This window comes from Myotis nattereri (assembly GCF_964212035.1).
Source record: "Myotis nattereri genome assembly, chromosome: 10".
Taxonomy (NCBI): domain Eukaryota; kingdom Metazoa; phylum Chordata; class Mammalia; order Chiroptera; family Vespertilionidae; genus Myotis; species Myotis nattereri.
The window spans coordinates 6,757,617-6,771,248 of record NC_138085.1 but is presented as its reverse complement, the minus strand read 5'-3'; positions in this window follow the sequence as shown (position 1 = coordinate 6,771,248).

The following is a 13,632-nucleotide window of genomic DNA, read 5'->3' as shown; positions in this document are numbered from 1 at the left end:
CACACACACTCACACACTCGCGCACACACACACACACTCTCACACTCTCACACACAAACTCGTACACACTCACTCTCACACACACACAGACACACTCACTCACACACACACACTCACTAGCTCACACACACACACTCACTCGCACACACACTCTCGCACACACACTCTCGCACACACACGCACACACACTCAACACACACACTCTCTCACACACACATCTTTCTCACATACACACTCTCACACACACACACACTCACTTGCACTCGCACACACACACACACACACTCTGAACACACACACTCTCTCTCTCACACACACACACACACACACTCACTCACTCGCATGCACACGCCCTCCCCGTCGCTGGCTAAGCATCCTGTTTCAGTGTTACCTGTGTGGAGAGGTCTTGGTGCAGAACAATCAGCTCCCCATCCTGGCACCACCGAGTTAGGGTCCACACAGGAGTTACTCTGGGAAGGTCACGCCCGCCTCCCAGACAGTCCCTGCTCCCTAGTTTCAATTCCCCTTCCAGCGTTCTTTCCCCTTAGAGATGATTCCTCTTGAATCGGAACAATGCTGCAATGAAACAAACGTCCTTCTATGAAACCCACCAAGAGAGCCGCCCTCCCCCGCCCCCCCCCGCCCCGTCCTGGAGGCACATGCAGAGGAACCCCCAGGGACAGCAGCCTGCCTCCCCTTATGCCTGCAAACTCAGGCTCCAGGGCTCCACACCCCCTCACTCCTGGCTTCCCTTTCTTCGAGTGGCACCACCACACACAGGGTGCCAGGGCCCCTGGAGAGTCAAGGGACTGTAACTTGGCTCAGGAGTAAAGGATTTGGGGGTGGCGTGGCCAAGAACTGGGTCTGTTCTTGTGTGAGTCCCAGAGACTCACGATCCCCCCACCCACCGGAGCCTCCGGAACTTGGAGGTGGGAGGGCAGGGCGGGGCAGCAGTGGAAGGGGGGCGGCGTGCCCACCTCTGAGCCCTGGCGGATGGGCAGGAGGCCCAGGATGTTCGCAGCCTTCCTGGGTGTGTCACACCCCAGGGATGTGATGACTTCGGGGGGTGTTGGGGGGACAGCCACAGACTTTGTCTTCACTTTCTCCGAGTTGCACTGTGAGCCCTGAGATGGGAGAGCTGTGTCCGGCCACGCCTCCCGGCCTCCCAGCCTCCCCCTGCCACAGGCCGGAGCTGGGGGAGCCGGGACACGTGCTGCCCCTCTGGAAGGGGACACTGAAGGCGCCAGCTCTTGGGGCAGCTGGGGTATGCTGGCTCGGTGTTCTAATTTCCGTGTTCTCCGCCTTCATCCAGAACCCGATGCTGGGCAGTGTCTGGACTGTGCTGCGCGGCCACGCACGGGGCTGAGGAGGCGACACGGTGTGTGTAGGAGCTGCACGCGGGCGGCCCGGCCTTCGGGGAGCAGGAACTTACTTGAGACGAGATTTAGAATCCCATGATCACTGTAAACGTCACAGGATGCCTGACTCAGAGGCAAGGCTGAAGGAACCCAACCTTCAGTCCTCCCGGCATCAGCACCTTTGTCTGCGCAAAACTTTTGGATCCGTCTTCCCGTCTAAGGCCGCCATTCGATTGGCCATTGCTCCTATCAATCAAAGTCGACCGCACACATTTCCCACTACGATTGGCCTCGGCACCTTTGCCCCGCCTCCAGGCAGACACTCACTTTCACCGGTTTGGGCAAAATGGCACCACTGCCAGTAAGGATGACTGACCTTGATGGTACCAGGCTCTGACCTGAGCCGCCCCGTCCAGCGGAGATAGCTCCATCTTTCGCCAAGCTGGGTCCTCTCCAGGGAGCCCCGTAGCGGACAGGCGCCAATACCAGCCAGCGAGCCGCTCCAGATGCCATCCCGGCACCCGGACCCCAGCGCCTGGCCTGGTGACGCCCTCACAAAGAACGCTGCCCCAAGCCTCGCGAGGCTTTTGGAGCAGACAAGAGGCCCAGCCTCACAGTCGCGCAGTGCGCCTAGTTCCCCCCGCCCTCCTTTTAAAAGAATCCTCACGCAGGGATATTTTTCCCATTGAATTTTTTTTAGAGAGTGGAAGGGAAGGAGGGAGCGGGATGAGAGAGAGAGAACCTCAGTGAGAGAGACACAGGAATTGGTTGCCTCCCAAATGGAACCCGACCAGGGCAGGGGATTGAACCTGCAACCCCAGGATGTGTCCTTGCCTGGGAAGTGAACCTGACACCCTGCAGGGCGCAGGCCGCCACTCTAACCACTGAGCCACCGGCCAGGGCACCCTTTTTTTTCTTCCCTAAACGGAGTGTCTGGAAATGAAACGTTAAGTCACAGGATAGAAACAAACAATGTTTGCCTTTTACCTCCCTGTTACTAACAGAAAGCAGGCCTCCCTGGGCTCCCAGCCTCAGGAATCTCAGCATGGCGTCCAGAACTGCCCAGGGAATGACAATGAGTCGATAAAGCGGCCACATCAGCTGGGATTACAGTGAGATATTGGGGGTGCCTCTGTCCCACCAGCGCAATGCTGTGTCCATGCCTTGAAGAAGTCTCCTTCCAATGGCTTTGCTAAGCAAAAGCGTCACTTGAACTGCAAAGGAATGGGCTTTGTATTTTATCAGGAAGACGAGGGAGTTGGTGTAATCTCCTGGGTGTGGACTTTGAAGGCGATCAGGCCCGGAGCACGAGGATCGAGCAGCCAGCACGCCCGGCCCTTCCCCTTCGGGCCCTTTGGGGTGTTAGGACACTGACCGCTCTGGCACTCGGGGCGCCGCTCACAGAACGTGTAGCCACAGGGGATGCCTGTCAGTGTCCCTTTCATTCCACCGACACCCTCCTGAGGGGCCAAGGACCATGTGGCAATAGAATCCCAAGACTGATTCTCCTGAGGCCCAGAAGGCACCCCGGAAACCAGAACCCTGGGGCTTTCACAGAAGATGTCACGGAAATGGTAAATGTACTTACTAAGGGTATTGACCCCGATGGTCATCACACACATGCAAATTAAAGCCGGCAAATGTGTGCCTGGAGGTGTGAGCACAGGGGTAACGTAAGTGGACTTAAAAAGGACTAGTGCCCTGGCGGGTGTAGTTCAGTGGTTAGAGCGTCGGCCGGAGCACAGAAGGGTCTCGGTTCCATTCCGGGTCAAGAGCATGTACACTGGGTTACAGAACTGATCCCCAGCCCTGGTTGGGGCATGTCCGGGAGGCAACCAATTTCTGTGTCTCTCTCACATCGATGTTTCTCTCTCCCTCTTCCCTTACCCTTCCATTCTCTCTAAAATCAATGGACAAAATATCCTCGGGTGCGGATTAACATAAAGATAAAAAATAGAAATAATAAGGTTAGGATGTTACAAATTATTATATATAACTAGAGGCCCAATGCACAAAATCTGTGCAAGAGTAGGCCTTCCTTCCCCCGGCTGCGGGCACTGGCTTCCCTCTGGTACCTGGGACCCAGGCTTCCTTCACAGCCCTGGCTTCATCAGGAAGGTCGTCCGGAAGGTTGTCGGGAAGGACGTCTGGTCTAATGAGCATATTACACTTTTCTTATTACAGATAGTATTCAGATGATATAATATGCATCTGAAACAAAAAAACAGTTCAGGAATCCCCTCCTGCTCCGCCCCAACCCCCACCCCAGCCCCACCTCTCCCTGGCTCCCTCCTCGGCTCTGACCTAAATTAAAAAAAAAAATAGTTCAGTGTAAAATGAAAAGACATGCTTAGGTCACCCCTGGGGAAGGGGACCTCAGCTAAGAGGCTGTCCCTGAGCATGAGTCCTCCCCTCCCCGACTCGTGGGCAGCCTCCCGGGAGGAGCACTGTGTTTTCCCCGGGGCTCAGTGTCTTATGGGGGCTCTGACCACTGCTTTCTGGAGCCCGCAGAGAACTCAGAGGGAAGTATCCGGGCCAGCGCTGCCACTCCTTTTGGGGTGCCAGTCCCGAGAAAGACGAGGGAGGAAGATAATTACACCAGGCCGCCCAGGAGGCCGCCAGCCTGTAGGTGCTGCAAGGAAAAGCTTCCTACGGGCGGCCTGGAGCACAAACACCGTCATTCACAACAACACTTTGTTTGCAGGGCGTTTAAGAGATTTTCCCAAGACTTCTCATAGAGGAGAGCGCATTTGGTCCTGAGATAAGCTGTTCGGCCTTTTCAAGGACGGGGCTGAGCTCAGACACACTGGGCGCAGAGCAGGCGGGGCTGCGGGCTGCGGTTCCCATAGCATCACTAGGGCGTGACCTGGGGAGAATTACTCCCATGTTTCTGAACTTTAATTTTCTCACTGCTGAATGGAGACACAGAGAACAGAAAAGGACAATATACTCGGAATGCCTAGCTTGGTGAGGGCCGCGTGGGGAGCCCTGCCTGCATGGTGTTTGTTATCAGTTATTCTGTCCCATGGACGCGGTGAGTGGTGACGACGCCCTGACTGGAACACAGCACCTGCTGGTTCAGGCCTTTTCCTCTGTACAGGTTTGGTTGGATAAAATAACACCACAGCCCACCGATGCTGCAGAGAACATCTGTGGACGTGGGCAAGGCCCCCCTCCGCTCCTCCGCCCCCCCCCCCACCCAGGGCTGGAAGAAGAAGAGGACACGCAGCTTCGTGGCACCCTGACCTCAGCTGAGGGCATGAACCCCAGGGCCCCCTAAGCCGGCACCTGCCATTGGCGCCTGTTGATCTAACAGGATACCACCGCCTCTGGGAAGCGTCGGTTTCCCTGGAAATGTTCTACTCTCTGGCAGTTTTGTGTGTCACACAGTCCTTTGTTCTGGGCCTGGTGATTAAAAATGGACTCTCACGCGTTCCTGGCTGTGTGACGTTGGAACAGTGACCCCCAGGCTGCGACGTTAACGGCCACTTCCTTTTTCTTATTCTGTGCCTTTTAGTGGGAAGATTTTGAAATCAACTAACCTGGTAACACGATGACCCAGGAAATTTGAAAGACAGAATGGGCCACACAAATCCCCCCATGAGCCTGTCCCAGGGTAACTGGGCTTACAGAGAGGAGCAGGGACTGCTCACGTTCAGAGGACATTTCAATGACTCGCTTCCCGGGAATAGCTGCAGCTCTCAGCTGGTTTAAAGACACATGAGCTGTCAGCGATGCAGGAACTCAGGTTTATTAAATAACCCATGGACATGCAATCACAATTTTTTTAGATCGGGGAGTTTACCGGAATTTCACGGAGCCTGCACGTGAACACGATATGGTGGGTGTTGTGCCCAGATTTCAAGGTTCCCAAATGGCCCAGCAAGGAGCCAGCGAGTCCGATGCAAAAGCAAAGAGTCTTTCATTTCGTACCTGTTCGGCTCCCCAACCACACTCACCGATGCAACGGTAAGCCCCAGTGGCCGAGAGAGAGCGAGGCCTGATGGGATTGTGGGTTTTATAGTAAAAACCTTTTATGCATACTAGAGGCCCCCGTGGGGGTCCCTCCTCTGGCCTGCGGGGCTCGGACATGTCCTGAGGGGTCCCGGATGGTGAGAGGGACAAGGGACCCCACTGGTGCACAAATCTGGGCACCAGGCCTCTAGTTATAGGTCAAATTGTTTTTCTTGAAATCTTGTTTACGGCATGTAACATATTTTAAATAGTTTTTCAAGAAAAAGAGAAAGAAAATGCCAAAGAAATGAAAAATGAAAATAAATAAAATAGAGCTTAGTAGAGGCTTTCAAACGAGCAATAGCATTCATGTGTTGGACTTACTGGAGCACCTGCAGTGATTCCGAGGGGACGTGCACACAGCTCTGCAGGCCTGCTGTCTGATGGATCCAGGAGCCGAGGGCAGCTCGGGGGCGGCCCACAGGCTCGGGACAGACCCTGGGATAGACTCTGGGCCCCACGAGGACGCCCCTGTCGCCACAGGCTTGGAGCGGAAGGCCGTCCCTGAGCGCGTCATGGCCGGTGTCCGTCCTGCCGCGGGGAAGGCTGCAGCGCCAAGTGCACAGTGACCACCTGGGCCGCGTTCCGTGGACGCTGGACCGGCAGCGGGAGGTCGGGGTCCGTGGCTCTCACTCCCCATCGGGACCTTCTGTCTGAGCCGAACCCTGTGGCTGAGGAGGTTGCGGGTCCGGGAAGCCCTGGAGCAGAGCCCTGAGCGGGGCCACACAGGGCGGGGCCGTGGCCGGGTCCAGCGCCCTCTGCAGGGAGGAGGGTGGCCTGGCCGGTGAGGGGGCGTCTTCCTCAGACACAAACCCCGACTAGGAAGGCGCCTCCCTCCTGGAGCCACTGGTGCGGGCAGAGCGGGGGTCGCTGCCCAGAGGACCTGGGGCCTGAGCAGGGCGGTCCTCAGCCCGCGCCCCAGGGCCCCGCGGCCCCCACTCGCCATCTTCCCTGCAGAAGCCTCCTGGCTGCCCTGGCCGTGCGCTGCCAGCAGCCACACAGGTCGGACAGTGCCCACACCTCCAAGTTGTTGGCTCCACAGGCTCCTGGCTGACTTCCGGGAGGGGCGGGACTTCCGCGCAGTGGGCGGTACCTGCGAGGGCCCGTTGTGCGCCACCTCGTGGCGGGAGGCGGCAGCACAGGGAAGTGTCAGCAGCCAGGTGCCTCCTGGGGGAGCTCTGTGCTCTGAGCTGGGGCAGCAGGGGCTGCTCTAGCTCCCACAGCAAAGCCCTGCAGGTCCCAGTGCAGACGCCTCCGCCTGCCCCGCCATGGAGGGGCCCTGCTGCTCGCAGGCATCACGTAGGCACACGTGGGCGTAGGGACTTGGAGACCATGCCCACAGGGAATGTGCCCTTGGCCTGGGCGCCTATTGGCCAGAATTGACGGGAAATTTCTACTCAGCTTGCTGTTGCCACTCAACCCCGGGCCTCGTGCCTCCGTGTGCCGTGTGGGGCCTCTTCTGTGGTGTGTTCTGTGCCCCCGGTCCATGCGGATGGGACAGAGTGGCCGTGGCCTTGTTGAGAACGGCCTTGGCCGGTGGACTCCAGGTCAGAGGGGTCTCAGGGTCTGGGGTGGGTGGGCCTCACTGAGTGACAGGTGTCCTGGTGGAGGGAAATGAGACTCGCTGGCAGAGAGAAGGTCATATGACTTGGACGCAGAGATGGGTGGGCGGATGGGGCTCCCAGCCCGGGAACCGAGGACAGCTGGCTCCACCTGAAGCTGCGAGAGGTTTTCCCTGCAGCACCAGGAGGACCAGCCTTGCCCTCTCCCTGATCCCGGGGCTGAGAGTCTCACAGGCAGCGTGGAGAGCTCCGGTCCCTGCCCACCTGCCCGGTCACTGCCTCCTGGGCTCCTGGAGAGAAGCCACAGGAGAGGAAGGGGCTCCAGGCTGGGGCTGAGGAGCAGGAGGAGGGGTGCCTGGGGCGCTGGCTCATCCCTGATGCCCTGGGCACCTCCCATCCTATACCCTGACCTGTGGACCTGGGTTTATATCTGCCCAGAGGGCCTGAGGACCAGGGTGCAGGGCCGTGCGAGGGAGACTCAAGAGCAGGCGTGACAAAGCTCCTCTTAGGTCTGAGCCCACCTCCTCTAGTGCTGCCTGTACTCAGCACCCTCACTACCCCCACCCAAGTCTCTACAGCGTCTCCCTTCTGTCTTACACCCTGGAGCCCATGACTCTTTCTCATGCAATGGTTTCTCTGGTGCTAATTGGGAAGAGGGAGTCAGTCGCCCCCTTTCACAGGAACCAAATGAAGTGAATCCATTTATTCCCAAGGAGTGCTGACAAGGGCTCTGGCACAGAGGAGCTGCTCAGTGAATGAATGCCAGCGCCCTCCGCAGGCACTCAGGGCAGATGGTGGACAGGAAGTTCTGTTTCTCTGCTCCTGGTGAAAGGCCTGGTCGCAAACATAAGACAGTTCAAGAATGACACGGAGGCTGACAGGTGAGAGCTTGGGACAGGGTGCTGGTGTGCACGCATGTGTGCACGAGAGAGAGAGAGGGAGGGAGAGAGAGAGAGAGTGGGTATGTGTGTGTTTGCAGGACATGCAGTGTTTCCTAGGCTGTCATCCTAGAACTAGCTTAGGGAAAATGCATGAATCTATTTTAATGAAAAGGTAAGTGCAAATGTCCAAGCTGCTCCTGTGCCAGCTCACACTCAAATGGAGAGTGAGCGCCTGTTCGCCACACCCCCTCCATCATTGACTCCTTCCTGGGTTTTCATCTGTGCCCATCTGGTAGGTGGAAGGTCAGCATAGAGAGACCCTGTGAGAAGGGAAGGGATACGGGGGACCCTAGGCTGCAAGGTCACCCAACCCTCTTCTTCAGCTCCCTCCAGCCAGCCACCCAGCCACACCCAGCTGTTTTCCCCCCTGAGCCTGGGGAGAACATTCGGGCAGACCCTGGGAGCCGCCCAGTCTCTTCTCCCATCCTTGTGACCATGGTCCTGCCGCTCCTCCTGCGGGTCCTCTTCGGTGCACGCGCTGGCAGAGGGCTCACTCTCACCCTCGCAGGCCCCTGCCATTCAGCCCACCCTACCAGGCAGTGGCCCTGGCTGAGCTGCAGCAGCCTGTGCTGCTGCTGAGAGCCCATGGGTGTGTCCAGGGTCTTCAGAGGCCACGTGATACACACAGACATGGCTAACAATTAACTCATATGAACTTGGGATTCAATAAATTATATTAAAAGCAAAGGTGGTAACCCTGGCCGGTGTCGCTCAGGTGGTTGGGCATTGATTGTCCTGTGCTCCCAAAGGTCACCGATTCCATTCCCAGTCAGGGTTCAGGCCCAGGTTGCATGTTCAGTCCATGGTAGGGGTGTTGGCAGAGGCAACTGGTCAATGTCTCTCTCTCTCTCTTTCTCTCCCTAATCCTCTTTCTAAAATCAATAAAAACATAATAAGAAAGAAAGGTTATAAATACTCAAAACTTGCCCCTTGGCCTTGTTGGCGTGGCTCAGTGGTGAGCAGAAACCAATGAAACAGGAGGTCACGGTTCAATTCCCAGTCAAGGGCACATGCCTGGATTGCAGGCTTGATCCCCAGTGGGGGGTGTACAGGAGGCAGCCAATATATGATTTTCTCATCATTGATGTTTCTCTTTTCTCTCACTCTCTCTCCCTTCCTTTCTGAAATCAATAAAAATAGATTTAAAAAAACACAAAAATCCAAAACTGGTTACTTGGAATTTTTTCCCTGTTACCCATACTCTTGGGGTTATTCAGACCTATCGTACCTGGGTGGAGGTGATATTATAGAGCAGGGTGGACCATACATCTATCCCCAGGTTCGTGGTCGGGACACCATGTCAGCAGCCTGAAATCACCTCTGGTGAAAATATTTGCACCCTAGGAATTGGCCAGTGTTACCAAATCGCGACTTGATTTGTTTTCTTCTGTGCCTGTGGTCTCTAGACTTGAGAAAGTGATGCAGAAAATGTTAATAGTGAAGATTAAACCTGAAAGTGTGCCCTGGGTGAATATTATGACACGTAAATCGTCTCTCTGGTTTTTAAAAAGACCTCTGTAGGCCTTGCAGTGTCAACACATTATAAGAATTGAGGGACTGGGCTGGCATTCAGAAAAGCACTACCTGACTGAGTAGTCACTCACATCATGAACAAAAGAGTGAGCATCTCATAGGCACCTCCAGTTTGTCTTACTTGCTTACATAACAGCAAGCATCACCCAACATTCTCATTGGAATGACACTCATCCGTCAGTTGAGGGCAAGCATAGGGTAGCTATAAATTCACCTGTTTGGCAAAAATCAAGAAGAGCTTTCGAAGGGAGTCAATGGGCTGTGTATCTACATGTTTATATTCTCGTGTGTGTGTGTGTGTGTGTGTGTGTGTGTTTATGTGTGTGTGTCTCTATGTGTGTCTGTGTTTGTGTATGTGTGTGTGGACATATAAACACACTCCCTCCTCTTCCTCTGGTTGGTTGATAAACATGTGGCTGGATGCTTCTTTCCCGAGGTGTGTCTGACCTTTTCCCATTTTCTCACTTTCCTGCTCTCCCCAGGGGGAGCCCCTCTGGTGCCACAGGTGACCCCGCCCTCTCTGCAGGCAGACCTCAGCCCTGAGCAGTCACGTGGATGTTTACCACCCCCCAGAGCACACAGCTCCCAGCCAGTGCAGAGAGGTGGGGTCCTGGAGCTCAGGAGGGCCTCGTTTGGGTGCTCCCTCAGCCATAGGACCCCATGGCACAACCCTGGGAGGACCACCCCCTGGGTTGGGTGGTATGTGAGTGAGAAGTCAGAGTTGGGAGCAACTGGGGGAGTGAGGGATAGGACACGGGGAAGGGAGGGCGATGCCCAGCATGGTCTGGGGCAAGGGGACAGAGGGGATGAGAGGAGGAGCAGAGAGGCTTTGGTGGGGGAGGAGCGTGAACGGTGTGCTGAGCATTGTGGGGTGGAGGTGTCTTTGGGACCTACAAGCTGGGAACAGATCAGGCGGTTCCCAGGAGAGGCCTGGCCTAGCGGTGCTGGGAGTCTTCTGGGAAGATGGCAGTGAAAGCTGTAGGTACGACCAGCTTGTCTGGGGCTGGAGGGGGATGAGAGCGGGTGGGGTACACCCCGCGGTGAGTCACATGGAACACATAGTCCGCAGAAGGATGGGTGTAGCTAGTGTGGAAGCTGAGGGAGGGAGGTTCACAAAGGTAGGTCAGCGGGGTGGATGCCAGAGGTGTCAGGGGCTGAGAAGTTGTGGGAGGCAGGCAGACCAGTTGGCCAGGCCCTGCCAAGACCCAGGGACAGGGCTGTCAGGGGGACCTGGGATGAGAACAGTCAGCTAAGAAGGGCGGGCATATTCCAGATCCATTCCACACCCAGGTTCAGGAGAGCGAACACCTGTGGGAAGTGGAGAGAGGAGGGGTCCAGCCCGCACCCCAGGTTTTGGCTTCTGTGATTGACAGCTGGTGGCCTTGGTTAAGCAGGGAGCCCAGAGGAGTCAGGGACAGTGGAGAAGCCTGCAGCCTGGGCAGGGGGTCTAAGGCAGCGACCTCAGGCCTGAAGCTCAGGAGCAGTCAGTGCTGGGGAGCAGGTGGCTCAGCCTTGCAGAGGGGCAGGGAGGGGGCTGCCTCCATGGTGGAACCGGGGAGCAAGCACACAGGGAGCTTCAATGAGTGTTTGTGGAAAGGATGAGGGGGGACCCAGGGACCGGCCAGTATGCGCCCTGAAGAGCTGTCCCAGAGGGGAGAGAATCAGGGGACAGAGGCTGAGAGCTCCCAGGGGTAACCGGTCAGGTTCAGACCCTGCAACAGCCAATGGCGGAGGGGAGGCGGCCTGCAGGAGTCCACCCGCTCAGTTTGGCTCCCATCTTTGGGGAGGGCAGCTCGCAGAGGGGGCGGCTCCCCCAGGGGCAGGGCCTCGGAAAGAAGGGGAAAGGAGGCCACAGGAAGCACCTTACAGAAGAGGCTGGTGAGGGAGGAGGGACACGCAGGCGGCAGCTGGACGGGCTGCCATGAGGTCAGGTCAGGGGGGATCTTCACCTGTCGTCCTCCTCCCTCCTCGGCCTCTTCCTAGTTGAGTGGCCTTGGAAAACCCAAGGATCATTTTTTTTTTAATATATTTTATTGATTTTTTACAGAGAAGAAGGGAGAGAGATAGAGAGTCAGAAACATCGATGAGAGAGAAACATCGATCAGCTGCCTCCTGCACATCTCCCACTGGGGATGTGCCCGCAACCCAGGTATATGCCCTTGACCGGAATCGAACCTGGGACCTTTCAGTCCGCAGGCCGACGCTCTATCCACTGAGCCAAACCGGTTTCGGCCCCAAGGATCATTTTAAGCTGAGCTCCTGCTGTGATAGAAATCCCAAATCAAAATGGGATTCCACTTAGAGGGACTTAAAATACACCAAGGCCTGGGAAGAGGATACACGGGGAGCCCGGAGCTCGGGCATCGCTGCCAGTGATGAGCGGTGAGGAAATCCAGGACTCAATTCTACTCCAACTCATTTTATTACAAACCCATCTTTGTATTCCAGAATCAATGGCTAATCAGTACAGGTCACAGCACTCGGAGACAGAACACATTTGCACACCCAGTTCTTTGTCAGCACATTAAGGCCAAAGGAAAACCTCTTTATAGAGCCCCGGTCCCCAGGCCAAGCCCATCCCAGGAGAGCACCTTAGGAAACCGGAAACCATGTGTCAGGAAACTGGCCATATACACACTAGAGGTGTGACTCCTAAAGAGAAAGATTGATGCCAGCTGATGTCAATATAGCCTGTCCCCCCCAAAAGGTAAAAAGAGGTAGGGCTGCTGATGGAAAATGAGTCCCCATTGGATGTAAATATGGGCTGTCCCCCAAAAAGGTAAAGAGAGGTTGGGCTGCTGATGGACAATGAGTCCCCATTGAATGTAAATATGGGCTGTCCCCCAAAAAGGTAAAGAGAGGTCAGGCTTCTAATGGACAATGAGTCCCCATTGAATGTAAATACAGGCTGTCCCCCAAAACAGGTACAAAGAGGTCAGACAAGTGATGGAAAATTCTCTCCATTGAATGTACATGTAGTATCCCCCCAAAATGTAGACACATTAACAGCTGATAACGCACTTAATTTTCACTTCTTTTCAGTTTGAACAGATTTGAAGAAATCAGTGAAGACGGTAAGATTTGAACGAAGAGCATGTCTCCACAGGACTTTTTATGGGGACACAGAAAAATTAAAGTTGAGGGGACGCAACACCCAGCAGTCGAGGAATCAAGGGCAGTTATTGAGATATATGCGTACAAACACCTAACCGAAGGAACGATTCTTGATGTGTGCGGCTCCATGGCTGCGTCAGTTGTGGTCCAGGCGCTGCTGCTGCTGAAGCAATGGAACCGCAAACACCGAGAATCGCTGCGTTCCGTGTTTCTGCGCATCCTCTGTCCACAGCGGCCCTGGATGCCTGGACTGGGGCCCGTTCGGGACCAGACACTTCATCCTGGATGTGTCCCCATCACCAAGTCCAGAGGATACATCTTCTTGGTTCCAAGCTGAGTCTGGCTTCACCCATTACATCAAATCCGCTAACCCTGAAAAGGAGGGAAAATTGAGTTCTCAGCTGTTAAAGTGTGTGTACATTTGGTGGACAGCCAGCCTGTGGTACATCCATTTGGGGGACACCTCAAAACACATATATTCCATGAGTGCCTACACGGGTATGGAATATAGTAAATTGGGTTTCTATCCCGGGGAGTGACTCAGAAACAAAGACTCAAAGTGTCATCCTCGATGGTGGACACCGGGGGCTACAGCCACGTTAGCGACCAGGCTGTACCCGCCTCTCGCACACGCTCCCCTCTGCACACTGTGGCCTCTGCTGGGAGGGGCGGGCAGGGCTTCTCTGCGCCAGGCGGGGCAGAGCCCATGATGGTAGAAAAGTGAACCCGGGGGCAGGTCCGGGGCCCAGGAGCCAGCTGGAGAGAGGCACAGCCTGAGGCCACCTGCCTGGAAGGCCTCGGGCCCCGGGCTCAGGAGTGTGGGGCCCAGGCCTGGCTCGGCAATGCTCTGGCGTATCAGTGAGCCCGACTCCAAGGTCCACCCAGGGCCGCGAGTTCTTGGTCGTCAGGCCAGTCTGGGCTTCTCCTGGGAGCCCCAGGCTTCTGGAGATGGAGTCAAGTCCGGACCACAGGGCCCAGCCCTGAGAGCGTGCCTTCATGTACCTGCTCACCCACAGCAGCACACACATGGACGCTTTCATGGAGGTCAGGTTGCTGACACATGTTGTAAGGGGCACAGCATCTGCCTCAGGGAGTGTGTTTGTGACTGCA